Here is a 15,605-nt window from a genome sequence, read left to right as displayed (position 1 = left end):
AGTTTGAGGTGTTGCATTAGTTTGAGGTGTTGCATTAGTTTGAGGTGTTGCATGAGTTTGAGGTGTTGCATTAGTTTGAGCTGTTGCATTAGTTTGAGGTGCTGCATTAGCTTGAGGTGTTGCTTTAGTTTGAGTTGCAGCATTCGTTAGTGGGTTGCCTTTGTTTGAGGGTTCCCTTAGTTTGAGGGTTCCCTTAGTTTGTTGTATCCCTTAGTTTGAGGTGTTGCCTTAGTTTGATGTGTTGCCTTAGTTTAAGGGTCTGCATCTGTTTGAGGGGTTGCCTTCGTTTCAGGTGTTGCATTAGTTTGAGGTGTTGCCTTAGTTTGAGCTGTTGCCTTAGTGTGAGGTGTTGCCTTTGATTGACGGTTTCCTTAGTTTGAGGTGTTGCATTAGTTTGAGGTGTTGCCTTAGTTTGAGGTGTTGCCTTAGTTTGAGGTGTTGCCTTAGTTTGAGGTTTGCCTTAGTTTGAGATATTGCTTAGTTTGATGGGAGCCTTTATTTGAGGTTTTGCCTTAATTTGAGGTGTTGCATTGGTTTGGTGGTTGCTTAGTTTGAGATATTGCTTAGTTTGATGGGAGCCTTTGTTTGTGGTTTTGACTTAGTTTGAGGTGTTGCCTTAGTTTGAGGTGTTGCCTTAGTTTGAGGTGTTGCATTAGTTTGAGGTGTTGCCTTCGTTTGAGGTGAGGCCTCAGTTTGAGGTGTTGCCTTAGTTTGACGTGGTGCCTTAGTTTGATGAGTTGCCTTAGTTTGAGGTGTTGCCTTAGTTTGAGTTGTTGCCTTAGTTTGAGGTGTTGCATTAGTTTGAGGTGTTGCATTAGTTTGAGTTGTTGAATCAGTTTGAGGTGTTGCATAAGTTTGAGGTGTTGCCTTAGTTTGAGGTGTTGTCTTTGTTTGAGGTGTTGCCTTAGTTTGAGGTGTTGCCTTAGTTTGAGGTGTTGCCTTAGTTTGAGGTGTTGCATTAGTTTGAGGGTTCCATTAGTTTGAGGGTTCCATTAGTTTGACGGTTGCCTTCGTTTGAAATGTTGCAATAGTTTGAGGTGTTGCCTTAGTTAGAGGTGTTGCTTTAGTTTGACGTGTTGCATTATTTTGATGTGTTGCCTTAGTTTGAGGTGTTGCATTAGTTTGAGGTGTTGCATTAGTTTGAGGTGTTGCATTAGTTTGAGGTGTTGCCTTAGTTTGAGGTGTTGCCTTAGTTTGAGGTGTTGCCTTTGTTTGAGGTGTTTCCTTCGTTTGAGGTTTTGCCTTAGTTTGAGGATTTGCCTAAGTTTGAGGATTTGCCTTAGTTTGAGGTTTTGCAATAGTTTTCGGGTTGCCTTTGTTTGAGGTGCTGCCTTTGTTTGAGATGCTGCCTTTGTTTGAGGTGCTGTCTTTGTTTGAGGTGTTGCCTTTATTTGAGGTGTTGCCTTAGTTTGAGGTGTTGCCTTAGTTTGAGGTGTTGCCTTTGTTTGAGGGTTGCCTTATATTGAGGTGTTGCCTTAGTTTGATGCGTTGCCTCAGTTTGATGTGTTGCCTTAGTTTGATGTGTTGCCTTAGTCTGAGGAGCTGCCTTAGTTTGAGGAGCTGCCTTAGTTTGAGGGGCTGCCTCAGTTTGAGGGGCTGCCTTAGTTTGAGGGGCTGCCTTAGTTTGAGGGGCGGCCTTCGTTTGAGGTGCTGCCTGAGTTTGAGGTGTTGCCTTTGATCGACGGTTTCCTTAGTTTGAGGTGTTGCATTAGTTTGAGGAGTTGCATTAGTGTGAGGACTTGCATTAGTTTGAGGAGTTGGATTAGTTTGAGGAGTTGCTTTAGTTTGAGGAGTTGCTTTAGTTTGAGCAGTTGCTTTAGTTTGAGCAGTTGCTTTAGTTTGAGGAGTTGCTTTAGTTTGAGGTGTTGCTTTAGTTTGAGGTGTTGCTTTAGACTGAGGTGTTGCATTAGTTTGAGGTGTTGCATTAGTTTGAGGTGTTGCTTTAGTTTGTTTGAGGGTTGCCTTACTTTGAGGGTTGCTTCGTTTGAGGGTTGCCTTAGTTTGAGGGTTCACTTCGTTTGTGGTGGTGCCTTATTTTGAGGGTTTACATAATTTGAGGTGTTGCCTTAGTTTTCGTGGGCTGACTTAGTTTGAGGTGTTGCCTTAGTTTGAGGTGTTGCCTCAGTTTGAGGTGTTGCCTTAGTTTGAGGTGTTGCCTTAGATTGAGGTGTTGCCTTAGTTTGAGGTGTTGCCTTAGTTTGAGGTGTTGCCTTAGTTTGAGGTGTTGCCTTAGTTTGAGTTGTTGCCTTAGTTTGAGTTGTTGCCTTTGATTGAGGGTTGCCTTAGTTTGAGGTGGTGCCTTCGTTTGAGGTGTTGCCTTAGTTTGAGGTGTTGCCTTTGATTGAGGGTTGCCTTAGTTTGAGATGTTGCCTTCGTTTGAGGTGTTGCCTTAGTTTGAGATGTTGCCTTAGTTTGAGGTGTTGCCTTAGTTTGAGCTGTTGCATTAGTTTGAGGTGTTGCCTTAGTTTGAGGTGTTGCCTGAGTTTGAGGTGTTGCCTCAGTTTGAGGTGTTGCCTTAGTTTGAGGTGTTGCCTTAGTTTGAGGGTTTCATTAGTTTGAGGTTTAGCCTTATTTTGAGGTGTTGCCTTAGTTTGAGGTGTTGCCTTAGTTTGAGGGTTGCATTAGTTTGTGGGTTACATTAGTTTGAGGGTTGCATTAGTTTGAGTGTTGCAAAAGTTTGAGGGTTGTATTCGTTTTACGGTTGCCTTAGTTTGAGGTGTTGCCTTAGTTAGAGGGTTTCATTAGTTTGAGGTTTAGCCTTAGTTTGAGGTGTTGCCTTAGTTTGAGGGTTTTCTTAATTTGAGGTCTTGCCTTATTTTAAGTGGGATGTCTCAGTTTGAGGTGTTGCCTTAGTTTGAGCTGTTGCCTCAGTTTGAGGTGTTGCATTAGTTTGAGGTGTTGCCTTAGTTTGAGGGTTTTCTTAATTTGAGGTGTTGCCTTATTTTAAGTGGGCTGTCTTAGTTTGAGGTGTTGCCTTAGTTTGAGGTGTTGCCTTAGTTTGAGGTGTTGCATTAGTTTGAGGTGTTGCATTAGTTTGAGGTGCTGCTTTAGTTTGAGTTGCAGCCTTCGTTAGTGGGTTGCCTTTGTTTGAGGGTTCCCTTAGTTTGAGGGTTCCCTTAGTTTGAGGTGTTGCCTTAGTTTGAGGTGTTGCCTTAGTTTAAGGGGTGCATCTGTTTGAGGGGTTGCCTTAGTTTGAGGTGTTGCCTTAGTTTGAGGTGTTGCTTTCGTTTGAGGTGTTGCCTTAGTTTGAGGTTTGCCTCAGTTTGAGATATTGCTTAGTTTGATGGGAGCCTTTATTTGAGGTTTTGCCTTAATTTGAGGTGTTGCATTAGTTTGGGGGTTGCTTAGTTTGAGACTTTGCTTAGTTTGATGGGAGCCTTAGTTTGAGGTGTTGCATTAGTATGAGGTGTTGTCTTCGTTTGAGGTGAGGCCTCAGTTTGAGGTGTTGCCTTAGTTTGAGGTGATGCCTTAGTTTGATGTGTTGCCTTAGTTTGAGGTGTTGCCTTAGTTTGAGTTGTTGCCTTAGTTTGAGGTGTTGCATTAGTTTGAGGTGTTGCATTTGTTTGAGTTGTTGAATCAGTTTGAGGTGTTGCATAAGTTTGAGGTGTTGCCTTAGTTTGAGGTGTTGCCTTTGTTTGAGGTGTTGCCTTAGTTTGAGGGTTGCCTTAGTTTGAGGTGTTGCCTTAGTTTGAGGTGTTGCCTTAGTTTGAGGTGTTGTTTTAGTTTGAGGTGTTGCATTAGTTTGAGGGTTCCATTAGTTTGAGGGTTCCATTAGTTTGACGGTTGCCTTAGTTTGAAATGTTGCCATAGTTTGAGGTGTTGCGTTAGTTAGAGGTGTTGCATTATTTTGATGTGTTGCCTTAGTTTGATGTGTTGCATTATTTTGATGTGTTGCCTTAGTTTGATGTGTTGCATTAGTTTGAGGTGTTGCATTAGTTTGAGGTGTTGCATTAGTTTGAGGTGTTGCCTTAGTTTGATGTGTTGCATTAGTTTGAGCTGTTGCATTAGTTTGAGGTGTTGCATTAGTTTGAGGTGTTGCCTTAGTTTGATATGTTGCATTATTTTGATGTGTTGCCTTAGTTTGATGTGTTGCATTAGTTTGAGGTGTTGCATTAGTTTGAGGTGTTGCATTAGTTTGAGGTGTTGCCTTAGTTTGATGTGTTGCATTATTTTGATGTGTTGCCTTAGTTTGATGTGTTGCATTAGTTTGAGGTGTTGCATTAGTTTGAGGTGTTGCATTAGTTTGAGGTGTTGCCTTAGTTTGAGGTGTTGCCTTTGTTTGAGGTGTTGCCTTAGTTTGAGGTTTTGCCTTAGTTTGAGGATTTGCCTAAGTTTGAGGATTTGCCTTAGTTTGAGGTTTTGCATTAGTTTTAGGGTTGCCTTTGTTTGAGGTGCTGCCTTTGTTTGATATGCTGCCTTTGTTTGAGGTGCTGTCTTTGTTTGAGGTGTTGCCTTTATTTGAGGTGTTGCCTTAGTTTGAGGTGTTGCCTGAGGATGAGGTGTTGCCTTTGATTGACGGTTTCCTGAGTTTGAGGTGTTGCATTAGTTTGAGGTGTTCCCTTAGTTTGAGGTGTTGCCTTAGTTTGAGGTGTTGCCTTAGTTTGAGGTGTTGCCTTCGTTTGAGGTGTTGCCTTAGTTTGAGGTGTTGCCTTAGTTTGAGGTTTGCCATAGTTTGAGATATTGCTTAGTTTGAGGTGTTGCATTGGTTTGAGGTGTTGCCTTAATTTGAGGTGTTGCCTTTGTTTGAGGTTTGCCTTAGTTTTAGATATTGCTTAGTTTGATGGGAGCCTTTATTTGAGGTTTTGCAGTAGTTTGAGGTGTTGCATTAGTTTGAGGTGTTGCATTAGTTTGAGGTGTTGCATGAGTTTGAGGTGTTGCATTAGTTTGAGCTGTTGCATTAGTTTGAGGTGCTGCATTAGCTTGAGGTGTTGCTTTAGTTTGAGTTGCAGCATTCGTTAGTGGGTTGCCTTTGTTTGAGGGTTCCCTTAGTTTGAGGGTTCCCTTAGTTTGTTGTATCCCTTAGTTTGAGGTGTTGCCTTAGTTTGATGTGTTGCCTTAGTTTAAGGGTCTGCATCTGTTTGAGGGGTTGCCTTCGTTTCAGGTGTTGCATTAGTTTGAGGTGTTGCCTTAGTTTGAGCTGTTGCCTTAGTTTGAGGTGTTGCCTTAGTTTGAGGGGCCGCCTTAGTTTGAGGGGGCGCCTTAGTTTGAGGTGTTGCCTGAGTATGAGGTGTTGCCTTTGATTGACGGTTTCCTTAGTTTGAGGTGTTGCATTAGTTTGAGGTGTTGCCTTAGTTTGAGGTGTTGCCTTAGTTTGAGGTGTTGCCTTAGTTTGAGGTTTGCCTTAGTTTGAGATATTGCTTAGTTTGATGGGAGCCTTTATTTGAGGTTTTGTCTTAATTTGAGGTGTTGCATTGGTTTGGTGGTTGCTTAGTTTGAGATATTGCTTAGTTTGATGGGAGCCTTTGTTTGTGGTTTTGCCTTAGTTTGAGGTGTTGCCTTAGTTTGATGTGTTGCCTTAGTTTGAGGTGTTGCATTAGTTTGAGGTGTTGCCTTCGTTTGAGGTGAGGCCTCAGTTTGAGGTGTTGCCTTAGTTTGACGTGGTGCCTTAGTTTGATGAGTTGCCTTAGTTTGAGGTGTTGCCTTAGTTTGAGTTGTTGCCTTAGTTTGAGGTGTTGCATTAGTTTGAGGTGTTGCATTAGTTTGAGTTGTTGATTCAGTTTGAGGTGTTGCATAAGTTTGAGGTGTTGCCTTAATTTGAGGTGTTGCCTTTGTTTGAGGTGTTGCCTTAGTTTGAGGTGTTGCCTTAGTTTGAGGTGTTGCCTTAGTTTGAGGTGTTGCATTAGTTTGAGGTGTTGCCTTCGTTTGAGGTGAGGCCTCAGTTTGAGGTGTTGCCTTAGTTTGACGTGGTGCCTTAGTTTGATGAGTTGCCTTAGTTTGAGGTGTTGCCTTAGTTAGAGGTGTTGCTTTAGTTTGATGTGTTGCATTATTTTGATGTGTTGCCTTAGTTTGAGGGGTTGCATTAGTTTGAGGTGTTGCATTAGTTTGAGGTGTTGCATTAGTTTGAGGTGTTGCCTTAGTTTGAGGTGTTGCCTTAGTTTGAGGTGTTGCCTTTGTTTGAGGTGTTGCCTTCGTTTGAGGTTTTGCCTTAGTTTGAGGATTTGCCTAAGTTTGAGGATTTGGCTTAGTTTGAGGTTTTGCAATAGTTTTCGGGTTGCCTTTGTTTGAGGTGCTGCCTTTGTTTGAGATGCTGCCTTTGTTTGAGGTGCTGTCTTTGTTTGAGGTGTTGCCTTTATTTGTTGTGTTGCCTTAGTTTGAGGTGTTGCCTTAGTTTGAGGTGTTGCCTTAGTTTGAGGGTTGCCTTATATTGAGGTGTTGCCTTAGTTTGATGCGTTGCCTCAGTTTGATGTGTTGCCTTAGTTTGATGTGTTGCCTTAGTCTGAGGAGCTGCCTTAGTTTGAGGAGCTGCCTTAGTTTGAGGGGCTGCCTCAGTTTGAGGGGCTGCCTTAGTTTGAGGGGCTGCCTTAGTTTGAGGGGCGGCCTTCGTTTGAGGTGCTGCCTGAGTTTGAGGTGTTGCCTTTGATCGACGGTTTCCTTAGTTTGAGGTGTTGCATTAGTTTGAGGAGTTGCATTAGTGTGAGGACTTGCATTAGTTTGAGGAGTTGGATTAGTTTGAGGAGTTGCTTTAGTTTGAGGAGTTGCTTTAGTTTGAGCAGTTGCTTTAGTTGGAGCAGTTGCTTTAGTTTGAGGAATTGCTTTAGTTTGAGGTGTTGCTTTAGTTTGAGGTGTTGCTTTAGACTGAGGTGTTGCATTAGTTTGAGGTGTTGCATTAGTTTGAGGTGTTGCTTTAGTTTGTTTGAGGGTTGCCTTACTTTGAGGGTTGCTTCGTTTGAGGGTTGCCTTAGTTTGAGGGTTCACTTCGTTTGTGGTGGTGCCTTATTTTGAGGGTTTACATAATTTGAGGTGTTGCCTTAGTTTTCGTGGGCTGTCTTAGTTTGAGGTGTTGCCTTAGTTTGAGGTGTTGCCTCAGTTTGAGGTGTTGCCTTAGTTTGAGGTGTTGCCTTAGATTGAGGTGTTGCCTTAGTTTGAGGTGTTGCCTTAGTTTAAGGTGTTGCCTTAGTTTGAGGTGTTGCCTTAGTTTGAGTTGTTGCCTTAGTTTGAGTTGTTGCCTTTGATTGAGGGTTGCCTTAGTTTGAGGTGTTGCCTTCGTTTGAGGTGTTGCCTTAGTTTGAGGTGTTGCCTTTGATTGAGGGTTGCCTTAGTTTGAGATGTTGCCTTCGTTTGAGGTGTTGCCTTAGTTTGAGGTGTTGCCTTTGATTGAGGGTTGCCTTAGTTTGAGATGTTGCCTTAGTTTGAGGTGTTGCCTTAGTTTGAGCTGTTGCATTAGTTTGAGGTGTTGCCTTAGTTTGAGGTGTTGCCTTAGTTTGAGGTGTTGCCTCAGTTTGAGGTGTTGCCTTAGTTTGAGGTGTTGCCTTAGTTTGAGGGTTTCATTCGTTTGAGGTTTAGCCTTATTTTGTGGTGTTGCCTTAGTTTGAGGTGTTGCCTTAGTTTGAGGGTTGCATTAGTTTGTGGGTTGCATTAGTTTGAGGGTTGCATTAGTTTGAGTGTTGCAAAAGTTTGAGGGTTGTATTCGTTTGACGGTTGCCTTAGTTTGAAGTGTTGCCTTAGTTAGAGGGTTTCATTAGTTTGAGGTTTAGCCTTAGTTTGAGGTGTTGCCTTAGTTTGAGGGTTTTCTCAATTTGAGGACTTGCCTTATTTTAAGTGGGCTGTCTCAGTTTGAGGTGTTGCCTTAGTTTGAGCTGTTGCCTCAGTTTGAGGTGTTGCATTAGTTTGAGGTGTTGCCTTAGTTTGAGGGTTTTCTTAATTTGAGGTGTTGCCTTATTTTAAGTGGGCTGTCTTAGTTTGAGGTGTTGCCTTAGTTTGAGGTCTTGCCTTAGTTTGAGGTGTTGCATTAGTTTGAGGTGTTGCATTAGTTTGAGGTGCTGCTTTAGTTTGAGGGTTTTCTTAATTTGAGGTGTTGCCTTATTTTAAGTGTGCTGTCTTAGTTTGAGGTGTTGCCTTAGTTTGAGGTGTTGCCTTAGTTTGAGGTGTTGCATTAGTTTGAGGTGTTGCATTAGTTTGAGGTGTTGCCTTAGTTTGAGGGTTTTCTTAATTTGAGGTGTTGCCTTATTTTAAGTGGGCTGTCTTAGTTTGAGGTGTTGCCTTAGTTTGAGGTGTTGCCTTAGTTTGAGGTGTTGCATTAGTTTGAGGTGTTGCATTAGTTTGAGGTGCTGCTTTAGTTTGAGTTGCAGCCTTCGTTAGTGGGTTGCCTTTGTTTGAGGGTTCCCTTAGTTTGAGGGTTCCCTTAGTTTGAGGTGTTGCCTTCGTTTGAGGTGTTGCCTTAGTTTAAGGGGCTGCATCTGTTTGAGGGGTTGCCTTAGTTTGAGGTGTTGCCTTAGTTTGAGGTGTTGCCTTCGTTTGAGGTGTTGCCTTAGTTTGAGGTTTGCCTCAGTTTGAGATATTGCTTAGTTTGATGGGAGCCTTTATTTGAGGTTTTGCCTTAATTTGAGGTGTTGCATTAGTTTGGGGGTTGCTTAGTTTGAGACTTTGCTTAGTTTGATGGGAGCCTTTGTTTGTGGTTTTGCCTTAGTTTGAGGTGTGGCCTTAGTTTGAGGTGTTGCCTTAGTTTGAGGTGTTGCATTAGTTTGAGGTGTTGCCTTCGTTTGAGGTGAGGCCTCAGTTTGAGGTGTTGCCTTAGTTTGAGGTGATGCCTTAGTTTGATGTGTTGCCTTAGTTTGAGGTGTTGCCTTAGTTTGAGTTGTTGCCTTAGCTTGAGGTGTTGCATTAGTTTGAGGTGTTGCATTTGTTTGAGTTGTTGAATCAGTTTGAGGTGTTGCATAAGTTTGAGGTGTTGCCTTAGTTTGTGGTGTTGCCTTTGTTTGAGGTGCTGCCTTAGTTTGAGGGTTGCCTTAGTTTGAGGTGTTGCCTTAGTTTGAGGTGTTGCCTTAGTTTGAGGTGTTGCCTTAGTTTGAGGATTTGCTTTAGTTTGAGGTGTTGCATTAGTTTGAGGGTTCCATTAGTTTGAGGGTTCCATTAGTTTGACGGTTGCCTTAGTTTGAAATGTTGCCATAGTTTGAGGTGTTGCCTTAGTTAGAGGTGTTGCCTTAGTTTGATGTGTTGCATTATTTTGATGTGTTGCCTTAGTTTGATGTGTTGCATTAGTTTGAGGTGTTGCATTAGTTTGAGGTGTTGCATTAGTTTGAGGTGTTGCCTTAGTTTGAGGTGTTGCCTTAGTTTGAGGTGTTGCCTTAGTTTGAGGTGTTGCCTTAGTTTGAGGTTTGCCTTAGTTTGAGATATTGCTTAGTTTGATGGGAGCCTTTATTTGAGGTTTTGTCTTAATTTGAGGTGTTGCATTGGTTTGGTGGTTGCTTAGTTTGAGATATTGCTTAGTTTGATGGGAGCCTTTGTTTGTGGTTTTGCCTTAGTTTGAGGTGTTGCCTTAGTTTGATGTGTTGCCTTAGTTTGAGGTGTTGCATTAGTTTGATGTGTTGCCTTCGTTTGAGGTGAGGCCTCAGTTTGAGGTGTTGCCTTAGTTTGACGTGGTGCCTTAGTTTGATGAGTTGCCTTAGTTTGAGGTGTTGCCTTAGTTTGAGTTGTTGCCTTAGTTTGAGGTGTTGCATTAGTTTGAGGTGTTGCATTAGTTTGAGTTGTTGAATCAGTTTGAGGTGTTGCATAAGTTTGAGGTGTTGCCTTAATTTGAGGTGTTGCCTTTGTTTGAGGTGTTGCCTTAGTTTGAGGTGTTGCCTTAGTTTGAGGTGTTGCCTTAGTTTGAGGTGTTGAATTAGTTTGAGGTGTTGCCTTCGTTTGAGGTGAGGCCTCAGTTTGAGGTGTTGCCTTAGTTTGACGTGGTGCCTTAGTTTGATGAGTTGCCTTAGTTTGAGGTGTTGCCTTAGTTAGAGGTGTTGCTTTAGTTTGATGTGTTGCATTATTTTGATGTGTTGCCTTTGTTTGAGGTGTTGCATTAGATTGAGCTGTTGCATTAGATTGAGGTGTTGCCTTAGTTTGAGGTGTTGCCTTAGTTTGAGGTGTTGCCTTAGTTTGAGGTGTTGCCTCAGTTTGAGGTTTTGCCTCAGTTTGAGGTGTTGCCTTAGTTTGAGGTGTTGCCTTAGTTTGAGGTGTTGCCTCAGTTTGAGGTGTTGCCTTAGTTTGAGGGTTTCATTAGTTTGAGGTTTAGCCTTATTTTGAGGTGTTGCCTTAGTTTGAGGTGTTGCCTTAGTTTGAGGGTTGCATTAGTTTGTGGGTTGCATTAGTTTGATGGTTGCATTAGTTTGAGTGTTGCAAAAGTTTGAGGGTTGTATTCGTTTGACGGTTGCCTTAGTTTGAGATGTTGCCTTAGTTAGAGGGTTTCATTAGTTTGAGGTTTAGCCTTAGTTTGAGGTGTTGCCTTAGTTTGAGGGTTTTCTTAATTTGAGGTCTTGCCTTATTTTAAGTGGGCTGTCTCAGCTTGAGGTGTTGCCTTAGTTTGAGCTGTTGCCTCAGTTTGAGGTGTTGCATTAGTTTGAGGTGTTGCCTTAGTTTGAGGGTTTTCTTAATTTGAGGTGTTGCCTTATTTTAAGTGGGCTGTCTTAGTTTGAGGTGTTGCCTTAGTTTGAGGTGTTGCCTTAGTTTGAGGTGTTGCATTAGTTTGAGGTGTTGCATTAGTTTGAGGTGCTGCTTTAGTTTGAGTTGCAGCCTTCGTTAGTGGGTTGCCTTTGTTTGAGGGTTCCCTTAGTTTCAGGGTTCCCTTAGTTTGAGGGTTCCCTTAGTTTGAGGTGTTGCCTTCGTTTGAGGTGTTGCCTTAGTTTAAGGGGCTGCATCTGTTTGAGGGGTTGCCTTAGTTTGAGGTGTTGCCTTAGTTTGAGGTGTTGCCTTCGTTTGAGGTGTTGCCTTAGTTTGAGGTTTGCCTCAGTTTGAGATATTGCTTAGTTTGATGGGAGCCTTTATTTGAGGTTTTGCCTTAATTTGAGATGTTGCATTAGTTTGGGGGTTGCTTAGTTTGAGACTTTGCTTAGTTTGATGGGAGCCTTTGTTTGTGGTTTTGCCTTAGTTTGAGGTGTGGCCTTAGTTTGAGGTGTTGCCTTAGTTTGAGGTGTTGCATTAGTTTGAGGTGTTGCCTTCGTTTGAGGTGAGGCCTCAGTTTGAGGTGTTGCCTTAGTTTGAGGTGATGCCTTAGTTTGATGTGTTGCGTTAGTTTGAGGTGTTGCCTTAGTTTGAGTTGTTGCCTTAGTTTGAGGTGTTGCATTAGTTTGAGGTGTTGCATTTGTTTGAGTTGTTGAATCAGTTTGAGGTGTTGCATAAGTTTGAGGTGTTGCCTTAGTTTGTGGTGTTGCCTTTGTTTGAGGTGCTGCCTTAGTTTGAGGGTTGCCTTAGTTTGAGGTGTTGCCTTAGTTTGAGGTGTTGCCTTAGTTTGAGGTGTTGCCTTAGTTTGAGGTGTTGCTTTAGTTTGAGGTGTTGCATTAGTTTGAGGGTTCCATTAGTTTGAGGGTTCCATTAGTTTGACGGTTGCCTTAGTTTGAAATGTTGCCATAGTTTGAGGTGTTGCCTTAGTTAGAGGTGTTGCCTTAGTTTGATGTGTTGCATTATTTTGATGTGTTGCCTTAGTTTGAGGTGTTGCATTAGTTTGAGGTGTTGCATTAGTTTGAGGTGTTGCATTAGTTTGAGGTGTTGCCTTAGTTTGAGGTGTTGCCTTTGTTTGAGGTGTTGCCTTAGTTTGAGGTTTTGCCTTAGTTTGAGGATTTGCCTAAGTTTGAGGATTTGCCTTTGTTTGAGGTTTTGCATTAGTTTTAGGGTTGCCTTTGTTTGAGGTGCTGCCTTTGTTTGAGATGCTGCCTTTGTTTGAGGTGCTGTCTTTGTTTGAGGTGTTGCCTTTATTTGAGGTGTTGCCTTAGTTTGAGGTGTTGCCTTAGTTTGAGGTGTTGCCTCAGTTTGAGGGTTGCCTTATATTGAGGTGTTGCCTTAGTTTGATGTGTTGCCTCAGTTTGATGTGTTGCCTTAGTTTGATGTGTTGCCTTAGTTTGAGGAGCTGCCTTAGTTTGAGGAGCTGCCTTAGTTTGAGGGGCTGCCTTAGTTTGAGATGCTGCCTTTGTTTGATGTGCTGTCTTTGTTTGAGGTGTTGCCTTTATTTGAGGTGTTGCCTTAGTTTGAGGTGTTGCCTTAGTTTGAGGTGTTGCCTTAGTTTGAGGTGTTGCCTCAGTTTGAGGTGTTGCCTTAGTTTGAGGTGTTGCCTTTGTTTGAGGTGTTGCCTTAGTTTGAGGTTTTGCCTTAGTTTGAGGATTTGCCTAAGTTTGAGGATTTGCCTTAGTTTGAGGTTTTGCATTAGTTTTAGGGTTGCCTTTGTTTGAGCTGCTGCCTTTGTTTGATATGCTGCCTTTGTTTGAGGTGCTGTCTTTGTTTGAGGTGTTGCCTTTATTTGAGGTGTTGCCTTAGTTTGAGGTGTTGCCTTAGTTTGAGGTGTTGCCTTAGTTTGAGGGTTGCCTCATATTGAGGTGTTGCCTTAGTTCGATGTGTTGCCTCAGTTTGATGTGTTGCCTTAGTTTGATGTGTTGCCTTAGTTTGAGGAGCTGCCTTAGTTTGAGGAGCTGCCTTAGTTTGAGATGTTGCCTTAGTTAGAGGGTTTCATTAGTTTGAGGTTTAGCCTTAGTTTGATGTGTTGCCTTAGTTTGAGGGTTTTCTTAATTTGAGGTCTTGCCTTATTTTAAGTGGGCTGTCTGAGTTTGAGGTGTTGCCTTAGTTTGAGGTGTTGCCTCAGTTTGAGGTGTTGCATTAGTTTGAGGTGTTGCCTTAGTTTGAGGGTTTTCTTAGTTTGAGGTGTTGCCTTATTTTAAGTGGGCTGTCTTAGTTTGAGGTGTTGCCTTAGTTTGAGGTGTTGCCTTAGTTTGAGGTGTTGCATTAGTTTGAGGTGTTGCATTAGTTTGAGGTGCTGCTTTAGTTTGAGTTGCAGCCTTCGTTAGTGGGTTTCCTTTGTTTGAGGGTTCCCTTAGTTTGTGGGTTCCCTTAGTTTGAGGGTTCCCTTAGTTTGAGGTGTTGCCTTAGTTTGAGGTGTTGCCTTAGTTTAAAGGGCTGCATCTGTTTGAGGGGTTGCCTTAGTTTGAGGTGTTGCCTTAGTTTGAGGTGTTGCCTTAGTTTGAGGTGTTGCCTTAGTTTGAGGTGTTGCCTTAGTTTGAGGTTTGCCTCAGTTTGAGATATTGCTTAGTTTGATGGGAGCCTTTATTTGATGTTTTGCCTTAATTTGAGGTGTTGCATTAGTTTGGGGGTTGCTTAGTTTGAGACATTGCTTAGTTTGATGGGAGCCTTTGTTTGTGCTTTTGCCTTAGTTTGAGGTGTGGCCTTAGTTTGAGGTGTTGCCTTAGTTTGAGGTGTTGCATTAGTTTGAGGTGTTGCCTTCGTTTGAGGTGAGGCCTCAGTTTGAGGTGTTGCCTTAGTTTGAGGTGATGCCTTAGTTTGATGTGTTGCCTTAGTTTGAGGTGTTGCCTTAGTTTGAGTTGTTGCCTTAGTTTGAGGTGTTGCATTAGTTTGAGGTGTTGCCTTAGTTTGATGTGTTGCATTATTTTGATGTGTTGCCTTAGTTTGAGGTGTTGCATTAGTTTGAGGTGTTGCATTAGTTTGAGGTGTTGCATTAGTTTGAGGTGTTGCCTTAGTTTGAGGTGTTGCCTTTGTTTGAGGTGTTGCCTTAGTTTGAGGTTTTGCCTTAGTTTGAGGATTTGCCTAAGTTTGAGGATTTGCCTTTGTTTGAGGTTTTGCATTAGTTTTAGGGTTGCCTTTGTTTGAGGTGCTGCCTTTGTTTGAGATGCTGCCTTTGTTTGAGGTGCTGTCTTTGTTTGAGGTGTTGCCTTTATTTGAGGTGTTGCCTTAGTTTGAGGTGTTGCCTTAGTTTGAGGTGTTGCCTCAGTTTGAGGGTTGCCTTATATTGAGGTGTTGCCTTAGTTTGATGTGTTGCCTCAGTTTGATGTGTTGCCTTAGTTTGATGTGTTGCCTTAGTTTGAGGAGCTGCCTTAGTTTGAGGAGCTGCCTTAGTTTGAGGGGCTGCCTTAGTTTGAGATGCTGCCTTTGTTTGATGTGCTGTCTTTGTTTGAGGTGTTTCCTTTATTTGAGGTGTTGCCTTAGTTTGAGGTGTTGCCTTAGTTTGAGGTGTTGCCTTAGTTTGAGGTGTTGCCTCAGTTTGAGGTGTTGCCTTAGTTTGAGGTGTTGCCTTTGTTTGAGGTGTTGCCTTAGTTTGAGGTTTTGCCTTAGTTTGAGGATTTGCCTAAGTTTGAGGATTTGCCTTAGTTTGAGGTTTTGCATTAGTTTTAGGGTTGCCTTTGTTTGAGCTGCTGCCTTTGTTTGATATGCTGCCTTTGTTTGAGGTGCTGTCTTTGTTTGAGGTGTTGCCTTTATTTGAGGTGTTGCCTTAGTTTGAGGTGTTGCCTTAGTTTGAGGTGTTGCCTTAGTTTGAGGGTTGCCTCATATTGAGGTGTTGCCTTAGTTCGATGTGTTGCCTCAGTTTGATGTGTTGCCTTAGTTTGATGTGTTGCCTTAGTTTGAGGAGCTGCCTTAGTTTGAGGAGCTGCCTTAGTTTGAGATGTTGCCTTAGTTAGAGGGTTTCATTAGTTTGAGGTTTAGCCTTAGTTTGATGTGTTGCCTTAGTTTGAGGGTTTTCTTAATTTGAGGTCTTGCCTTATTTTAAGTGGGCTGTCTGAGTTTGAGGTGTTGCCTTAGTTTGAGGTGTTGCCTCAGTTTGAGGTGTTGCATTAGTTTGAGGTGTTGCCTTAGTTTGAGGGTTTTCTTAGTTTGAGGTGTTGCCTTATTTTAAGTGGGCTGTCTTAGTTTGAGGTGTTGCCTTAGTTTGAGGTGTTGCCTTAGTTTGAGGTGTTGCATTAGTTTGAGGTGTTGCATTAGTTTGAGGTGCTGCTTTAGTTTGAGTTGCAGCCTTCGTTAGTGGGTTTCCTTTGTTTGAGGGTTCCCTTAGTTTGTGGGTTCCCTTAGTTTGAGGGTTCCCTTAGTTTGAGGTGTTGCCTTAGTTTGAGGTGTTGCCTTAGTTTAAAGGGCTGCATCTGTTTGAGGGGTTGCCTTAGTTTGAGGTGTTGCCTTAGTTTGAGGTGTTGCCTTAGTTTGAGGTGTTGCCTTAGTTTGAGGTGTTGCCTTAGTTTGAGGTTTGCCTCAGTTTGAGATATTGCTTAGTTTGATGGGAGCCTTTATTTGATGTTTTGCCTTAATTTGAGGTGTTGCATTAGTTTGGGGGTTGCTTAGTTTGAGACATTGCTTAGTTTGATGGGAGCCTTTGTTTGTGCTTTTGCCTTAGTTTGAGGTGTGGCCTTAGTTTGAGGTGTTGCCTTAGTTTGAGGTGTTGCATTAGTTTGAGGTGTTGCCTTCGTTTGAGGTGAGGCCTCAGTTTGAGGTGTTGCCTTAGTTTGAGGTGATGCCTTAGTTTGATGTGTTGCCTTAGTTTGAGGTGTTGCCTTAGTTTGAGTTGTTGCCTTAGTTTGAGGTGTTGCATTAGTTTGAGGTGTTGCATTTGTTTGAGTTGTTGAATCAGTTTGAGATGTTGCATAAGTTTGAGGTGTTGCCTTAGTTTGTGGTGTTGCCTTTATTTGAGGTGCTGCCTTAGTTTGAGG

Source organism: Heterodontus francisci, unplaced genomic scaffold (genome assembly GCF_036365525.1).
Source record: "Heterodontus francisci isolate sHetFra1 unplaced genomic scaffold, sHetFra1.hap1 HAP1_SCAFFOLD_89, whole genome shotgun sequence".
Taxonomy (NCBI): domain Eukaryota; kingdom Metazoa; phylum Chordata; class Chondrichthyes; order Heterodontiformes; family Heterodontidae; genus Heterodontus; species Heterodontus francisci.
The sequence above is the reverse complement of the archived record's forward strand: the minus strand, read 5'-3'. Positions refer to the sequence as shown.